General features: G+C 41.7%; 1 pseudogene; it reads right to left on the reverse strand.

Moving 5' to 3' along the window:
* Positions 1–1,469: 1,469 nt before the first annotated feature.
* LOC137202964 (glucose 1,6-bisphosphate synthase pseudogene) lies at positions 1,470–6,367 on the reverse strand (annotated as a pseudogene).
* Between the last annotated feature and the right edge of the window lie 2,860 nt (positions 6,368–9,227).

Consider the following 9,227-nt stretch of genomic DNA (forward strand, 5'->3'; position numbering starts at 1 on the left):
GCGTTTCCTGTGCAGCCTTACTGACCTTTCTGTTCTTTGTTTTTACTGCTAATTTCCAACATATGCTTTGATCTTGCCCCACTCATTATTTCTTTTTCCCCAAACTCTAGAAAATTGAGTTTTGATATGTGCAATCAAGGAGAATTCATTCATTCCCGTGATATTATTCCTGGAGAGAAAGATAAACAATGCAGAGCCCAAGGCTGGGACTTGCTGGCTACCATCTGCATCTCTCCTGGCCGGCCTGGGCACTGAATTGATCCTGTTAGCCAAGTGGTGAGCGCTATGTTAAGCTCATGCTAAACATCATGCTCGGACAGACTCCAGAGCTTGGCTGGAATCAGATGATTCCTCAGTCTATATACTTTGGGAATTTGTAAGATTTCTGTTCATTTTAATTTTGGATTTTTAAATTTTTTTTTTTTTTTTTTTGCGCTACGCGGGCCTCTCACTGTTGTGGCCTCTCCCGTCGCGGAGCACAGGCTCCGGACGTGCAGGCTCAGCGGCCATGGCTCACGGGCCCAGCCGCCCCGCGGCACGTGGGATCTTCCCGGACCGGGGCACGAACCCGCGTCCCCTGCATCGGCAGGCGGACTCTCAACCACTGCGCCACCAGGGAAGCCCTGGATTTCAAAATTTTTGAGATAAGAATCCAAGCTTCTAACTTTTCACCTTGATTAAGATGACTTAAATCTTGCGTTATATTAAAGCACTCAAATAAAACTATGCTCTTCATAGAGAGTAACCATCAAGACGTGGCTTAGTGATGATGAACGGGCTGTTGTATCATTTCAGCTCCGCTTTGTTCTTCAGTCACTGAAACACGGATATCAAGCCAAATATACATATTTTTCACATATACAGTATTATACCACTTTGTAAAATAGAGGCCATTTCCTAAATGACAATCTACATTCTTAAAAGCAAATAAAAAATTCTGCATATTTCTTCTTCAGTGCAAAACCTTTGAAAACAAACTCATTCAGAAAAGTGGTGCTTTACATTTGGCTAGCTGTCTATTACCTAAATCATACAAGACACAGCTATGAGAAAGTAAAGAAGGAAAAAATTAACAATAGTGGCAATATAATAATTTGAAAATTATGTGCGTTCAACCAAATGTTAGCTGACAGCTGCAACAAACCAAACCATGATTTACTGAACATTCTAATCAGTCCAAACTTTATATTATTATTATGTTAGGAAATAAGTTCTCTTATGCCGCTGCTATCTCCTATAGGTAATTTGTTTAGTAGGATTACATTCAAGGCCTTATGATCGTTACCTCTTAAACTATACCACGTGTGTTTAAGTATTCTGTGAACTATGTGGAACAGAATATACTTTAAGATTAAACAGCACTTCTCTATTAAGTCTTTTTTCAGAAGACTGCAGAATCAACCAAAAATGACCTTCCATAAATTTTTTTCCACATTAAAAATGATAAATGGTTCTTATATGATCAGAAATTTTGTTCAGGTCAGAAAAATGTTACAATAAACTGGAGTTTTAGTGTTCCATAACACCTAAAATCTGTTTGTTTTATTTCTTAGTAACATTAGCATAAATCTACTTACAAAAATATAATTCAAAAGTTAAACTTCTAAATAAATTCCAGCTCCTTTCTCAGCTCTGATTTTTTTATTTACTTAAATCAGCAAATCCATTTAACATAGAGGTGAAGCACCTAAATAGTTCAAAAGATTTTTCTCTAGCTGCCTAAAAACGAACTGATTAAATCATATGCAATGCAGGAACATCATTTCAGTTCACACCAGACCCTGAGAAGTTTCCAAGAAATGCGACAAGAACAAAGCCACCAGGAGTGTCCCCTATTGTTTTATGTTCAGTAAACATCGGGATTTTTAAAATATACAATAAATGTATACTGCACCAGGAGTATCAACAGAGGTGCTGAAGCCACATATGGAAGCGCGAAATGCCCTGCTTCAGATATTCTAATTTGTAAATAAATACCTATGATGTAACAATAACACGTTTCCACAGTGATCTGGGAACAGTGCCATTTTCTTGCCAATTTAATGGATTAATTTCCTTAACTAAGTCTACAATTAAATACATAACACATGCTTCTTTTAAAAATGTGCTATAGGGACTTCCCTGGTGGTCCACTTGTTAAGACTCCACGCTCCTAATGCAGGGGCCTGGGTTTGATCCCTGGTCAGGGAACTAGATCCCGCATGCCGCAACTGAAAGAGACTGCATGCCGCAACTAAAAAGGTACCGTGTGCAGCAACGAAGATCTTACTCCCAGCAACGAAGATCCCATGTGCGGCAACTAAGACCCGACGCAGCCAAATAAATAAATAAAATGTGCTATACACAATTACAAGACACTGGAACTAAGCTTAATCACACTTTAATTAGTAAACTCACTTTTGTTATGTTTTTGTTAAAGGAAGAACAATGTGTTGCTATGATACTTCTAATGTAATGAGTTTTGTTCAAGATTATGAAAAGTTTGAATAATTTCCCTCCAGACCATTTCATTTCAAATTTATACAGCTTGTTTAGTTACTTGACCAAGCCAGAAGAAAATAAAAGGAAAAAAGACACTCAGCCGGATGAGATAAAGAATGCTAACACGAGGTCCAGGCGCAGCTTGGTTTTTCGGTCCCAAGTGCCAGCGAAAGCAACGACAGACGGGTGTACACCTAAACAGAGTGCCAGGTCAGCCCATTTTTACTGGGCTCAAAATTTTTAATCGAGTGATGAAACAAAATTCACATTTTGTGGCAAGACAAGAAACAATTAAACGTAAAATTTCTCTCTCCCGGTCTGGGCCTCTTCAGACCCTTTAGTGTGTTCTGTGCATCTGCATTAACCAGACCTCCTTAGGTGAGAACCTTCCTTCCTGATCTTGTACGGAGCAAAGACGACCCACTACTGCCTCTGTACACGCAGATCTGGATTGTGTAAACTATCAATATGTCATTTGATACATAACACTTTGTCTCAAAAATGTATATAACTGTTCTTTGACCAAAAATGGGCCCAACAGTCCTCAGGGCTTCCTGAAAGACTGTCTCCTGGGTAATAATACTCAAATTGGCTCAAGTAAAATTTTCCATTCCTTCCTTAGATCAGCTATTGATTAACTGATTAATTAATTGAAGGGCCTCAATGAATTTCTTCAATTCTTCTTTCAGTAAGGCAGCGACACTCTGGTTGGATGATGTGCGCTTCTCTGCATAATACTTTATCTTTGGTTTTGTCTTGCTTGTCTGAAGAATAGCAAAACAGCATTTTGAAAAGCAAGTGTGAAAGGAGCTCTTTCGCCCATTTCTGTCCCCTCTAAACTTGAAATAACCTAATTAACCTGTTTATCCTTTTCCTAGATAAAAAGAACTAAGAATAAAGAATTAAGTAAAGAATGACCAGCCCTCTATCCCCAACAACCCCCTTAGCCACCCTGCAGGCAGATCACACGGGCAAGACGGGCGTCAGAAGGGAGAGTCAGCCAGCCTGCACGCAATAGGGAAGGATGCGGAACACAGCCTCCTGCCTCGATGATTCACTGAGATTCTCCCCCCTCTCGCTTTTCCCTTTAAAAACTGTCATGGCTGAGTAGAATCTTTGGATTTGCTCTGGGGATGTGAGTCTGCCTTCTCCCCAGATTGCCGGCTTTTCTGATTAAAACATCTTTCCTGTCTACTGACACTTGCCTCTCGATTATTGGCTTTTGAGCGGTGAACAGCTGAACCTGAGTTTGTTAACAAATGTAATCATTTGGTTATTTTTATTCACAGGCAGCATTGATTTCTTTCTTTTTTATAAATTTATTTATTTATCTTTGGCTGCACTGGGTCTTTGTTGCTGTATGCGGGCTTTCTCTAGTTGCGGCGAGCGGGGGTGGGGGGCTACTCTTCGTTGTGGTGCGCGGGCTCCTCATTGCAGTGGTTTCTCTTGTTGTGATGCACGGGCTCTAGGTGTGCAAGCTTCAGTAGTTGTGTCACGTGGGCTCAGTAGCTGTGGCTCGCGGGCTCTAGAGCTCATGCTCAGTAGTTGTGGCGCACGGGCTTAGTTGCTCAGTGGCATGTGGAATCTTCCTGGACCAGGGCTTGAACCCGTGTCCGCTGCATTGGCAGGGGGATTCTTAACCACTGCACCACCAGGGAAGTCCAGCATTTACTTCTTATTAGGCTGGCTGCTGTCATATTCACAGGTAATGTCCCATGTATGCAATATGATGGATATTCTTTCAGAGAATCAAAATTGTGAAGACTTTCAAATATGCATTTGTTGGTAGTCAGATCAAAACACAAGAAATATGAAGTTTTTGAAATATGATAATCATATTTTTCACAAACCTTAATCGGTTACTGGCTCAGTGTTATGCTTATGGTTTCCAGTTAAGATAACACCTCAGCCACAACGATGGCTGTACTCACCCCATCTTTATTCAAAATTGAAGTTCCACGCAGAAAAGCAATGGACTTTTTAAATGCAATAATGACTTCTTTCCCATTTTCCAGGTCTTTTATCCTACTTCCTAGCCATTTAAAGTCTGGTAATATTTCTTCAAAATAAAAATCCTTCTTTTTTTAAAAAAAATAATCTATTTATGTATTTTATTTTCGGCTGCTGTTGGGTCTTCGTTGCTGCACACGGGCTTTCTCTAGTTGTGGCAAGCAGGGGTTACTCTTTGTTGTGGTGTGAGGGCTTCTCATTTTGGTGGCTTCTCTTATTGTAGAACACGGGGTCTAGGCATGTGAGCTTCAGTAGTTGTGGTACGTGGGCTCAGTAGTTGTGGCTTGTAGGCTCTAGAGCACAGGGTCAGTAGTTGAGGCACACGGGCTTAGTTGCTCCATGGCATGTGGGATCTTCCTGGAGGAGGGCTCAAACCTGTGTCCCCTGCATTGGCAGGCAGATTCTTAACCACTGCACCATGAGGGAAGTCCCTAAAATCCTTCTTTAAGTGCAACTGGATACAAAATTTTGGAAGAGACTGCTGAGGCTAACATATAAACATTATTCACATCAGAATTTCTTGACTTATTTTTCCGGCAATCAAATATCCACCCCCCCCGCCCCCCCCCCCCCACTAAACAAAGTTGCCAACTCATTCCCCGTGAAAACTTTCCATTGACCATCCTCCCGGAGTTCTGCCACAGCCAGCTGGTCTGCACTGGGACCTGTAGGTAGCACTATCTGAGCGTTCTCTTTCTCTGCCAGTCTCTGGGAAATTTCCAGCACAGACTCTCCTTCATATTTGGGCATTTAATGGTATAAAAGTCTGGATCAGGATCTTTTTGTTCTGGTCATGGAATTGGAGGCTTAAAACCAAACACGTGCAGAGTCAACTGCACATAGTCATGTCCGACCCCATGAAAAGATACATGTACGAATTTCAAGGTGGTCTTTGAGTTTGATTCCCTGTGAAAATCAGTCTTTTTCAGATCTTCCATGTGTCTCCTGTAATGTCCTGCAGAGAGTCTCTCTCCAGTAGGCTGGCATTCACTGAATCATTATTCCAGGAAGCATTCCAGGGTTCCACACAGTCCTCTATGCATTTTGGACTTTCTTCATCATGAGGAGATGTGATCTAAACACCAGTTTCCCAATAGACCCTTTGTCTGTTCTCTTCCTCGCAGTTGTGAGAGGCAGTAATCATCACACCTCCAACTGCTTTGAGCTCCTGGACTGCGTATGATGTAGGAACTTATTTCGGAAAAAGGTACACAGAAACATCTTTAGCCAGCAAGACTGAAATGGTGAGTTTAGGAAGTCTTTGGATGCTGCAGCTGTTAGTTACTTGACCCCAGCTGTCATACCCAAGACAAAGTTTCTCAACGTCTCTCAAGGTATTTGTGCATCTTCTGTGTTGACTGGATTACTGTAAGGTCATTAATATAGCAAAACCCTGCCACCAGAGCAGAACCAAGTCCTGCAGCTCCAAAAGTCATCCAGCAACAAAGAACCTCCTTGTTTGTCCCATTCAGTAACAGATTTTCAAATTGCTCTTTTGTTTTGGCATTGTTTACTGGTTTGCAAAGGGTGGCTCAATATAAAAAATCAATCAATGTAATTCATTACATTGATAGAAGTGAGGTGGAAAGACCACACAGTCATCTCAACTAATGCAGGAAGAGCATTAGACAAAATCCAGCAGCCTTTTATAATGAAAGCACTCGGAAAATCAGGAATAGAAGGGAACTTCTACAACATGATAAAGGCCATATGAAAAACCCATAGCTAACATCACATTCAGTGGTGAAAAACTGAAAAATTTCCCCCTAAGATCAGGAACAAAACAAGGATGGCTGCTTTTACTATTTAATTCAACATAGTACTGGAAATTCCAGTCAGAGGAGTTAGGCAAGAAAAGGAAATACAAGTCACCCATATTGGAAAGGAAGAAGTAAAACCTTTTCAATATGCACATGATATGATTCTATTTATAGAAAAACCCCAAAGTATGCGCAGGAAAACTATTAGAATTAATAAAAGAATTCAGCAAAGTTTCAGGGTACAAGATCAACACACAAAAGTCAGCTGTTTCTATAAACAGCAAGGGATAAATAAAAGAGTAAATAGCATCTAAAAAAAATCTGGAAATAAATTTAACCAATAAGTGAGAGATTCATACGTGAAAAGTACAAACATTGATGAAAGAAGTTAAAGATATAAATAAATGGGAAAAAAAAGGAAAGACATCCAGTGTTCATGAATTGGAAGACTTAATATTGTTAAGATGTCAAAACAATCTTTAGAAAGAAGTTGAAGGACTCATACTTTCCAAGTTCAAAACTGTACTACAAAGCTACAGTAATTGAAATAGTGTGGTAGTGGCATAAGGATAGACATCTAGACCAATGGAATAGAATTGAGAGTCCAGAAATAAACTCATACAACTATGACCAATTGATTTTTGACAAAGGTGGTAAGACCATTCAGACAGAAAAGAATAGTGTTCTTGACAAATATTGCTAGGACAATGGGATATCCACATGCAAAGGTAGGAACCTGGATCCCTACGTTATACTATATATAAAAATTAACTCAGAATGGATCAATGACTTACATATAAGAGCTAAAACCATAAAACTCTTAAAAGAGAACATAAGGGTAAGTCTTCATGACCTTGGACTTGGCAATGCGTTCTTAGATATGACACCAAGAGCATGAGCAATAAAAGAAAAAAAAGATAAATTGGACTTGATCAAAATTAAATACTTTTCAGGGAATTCCCTTGATGTCCAGTGGTTAGGACTCGGTGCTTTCACTGCCAAGGGCCCGGGTTCGACCCCTGGTTGGGGAACTAAGATCCCGAAAGTCACAAGGCACGGCCAAAAATAAAATTAAATACTTTTGTTCATTAAGGACATTATCAAGAAAGTGTAAATACAACCTGTAGAATGGGAAAAATATTTGTAAAAGTCATAAATAAGAATTTACTATCCAGAATATGTAAAGAATTCTTATAACTCAACAGCAAAAAGTCAAACAACTCAATTTAAAAATAAGCAAAATAGGGGCTTCCCTGGTGGCGCAGTGGTTGAGAGTCCGTCTGCCGATGCAGGGGACGCGGGTTCGTGCCCCGGTCCGGGAAGATCCCACATGCCGCGGAGCGGCTGGGCCCGTGAGCCATGGCCGCTGGGCCTGCGTGTCCGGAGCCTGTGCTCCGCAACGGGAGAGGCCACAACAGTGAGAGGCCCGCGTACCGGGAAAAAAAAAAAAAAGCAAAATACTTGAATAGTTGTTTCTCCAAATAAATAATACAAATGAAGGGGAAATGTATCTCAAAACCACAGTGAAGTACCACTTCATAACTACTAAGATGGCTTATCTTTAAAAATGGAAAATAACAAGTGCTAGCAAGGATGTGGGAAATTGGAACTCTTGTACATTGCTTGTAGGACAGCAATGTAAAATGGTGTAAAATGGTGGTTCCACTGTGGAAAACACATTGGCAATTCCTCAAAAGTTTACACATAAAATTACTATATGATCTTCTTTTTAAAAAAAAATAAATTTATTTGTTTTTGGCTGTGTTGAAAGCTGCGCGCAGGCTTTCTCTAGTTGTGGCGAGCGGGGGCTACTCTGCATTGGGGTGCGTGGGCTTCTCATTGTGGTGGCTTCTCTTGTTGCAGAGCACAGGCTCTAGGCGCACGGGCTCAGTGGTTGTGGCACGTGGGCTCAGTAGTTGTGCCTCGCAGGCTCTAGAGCACAGGCTCAGTAGTTGTGGCACATGGGCTTAGTTGCTCCGTGGCATGCGGGATCTTCCCGGGCCAGGGACGGAATCTGTGTCCCCTGCACTGGCAGGAGGATTCTTAACCACTGCGCCACCAGGGAAGTCCCACTATGTGATCTTGCAATTCCACTCCTAGATCACTGTGCTATGCCCTCCTCCCACACCCCCCAATTTAAATGTTGAAGCCCTTACCCTCATGTGATTGTGTTTGGAGACATGGTCTTCAGGAAGTAATTAAGGTTAAATGAGGTCATAAGCGTGGCGCCCCAATTAGGATGTCATTATGGGGGTCACAGGATATAGTCTTTTTAAAAAAACTATTTTTTGGCTGCGTTGAGTCTTTGTTGCTGCGCGTGGGCTTTCTCTAGGTGTGGCGAGCGGGGGCTACTCTTCGTTGCGGTGCGTGGGTTTCTCACTGCGTTGGCTTCTCGTTGCGGGGCACAGGCTCTAGAGCACAGGCTCAGTAGTTGTGGAGCACGGGCTTAGTTGCTCCGTGGCACGTGGGATCTTCCTGGGCCCGGGCTCAAACCTGGGCCCCGGCACTGGCAAGCGGATTCTTAACCACTGCGCCACCAGGTAAGTCCCAGGACATAGTCTTTTAAGAGGAATCTACCTGAACACAAAGAGGTCATGTGGGCACACAGTGAGATGGCAGCTGCCTACAAGCCAAGAGAAGAGGCTTCAGGATGAAACCTACCTTGCCAGCACCTTGACCTTAGACTTCCCGGCCTCCGGAACTGTGAGAAATAAATATCTGTTGTAAGCCACCCAGTCAGTGGTATTTTGTTACAGCAGCCCGAGCAGACTCTGACACCCAGAAGAATTGAAAACTGCTCGTAAAAGCACATGTATAAGCATGTTCATAGCAGCACTATTCGCAATAGCTGAAAGATGGATCCAAACATCCATCAATGGATGAACGGATAGACAACTTGAGTTATTTAATACAATGGAACATTAGCCATAGAGAGGAATGAAGTACATGATATATGCGTGAATCTTGAAAACATGC

Source organism: Pseudorca crassidens, chromosome 11, assembly GCF_039906515.1.
Source record: "Pseudorca crassidens isolate mPseCra1 chromosome 11, mPseCra1.hap1, whole genome shotgun sequence".
NCBI classification, from domain to species: Eukaryota; Metazoa; Chordata; class Mammalia; order Artiodactyla; family Delphinidae; genus Pseudorca; species Pseudorca crassidens.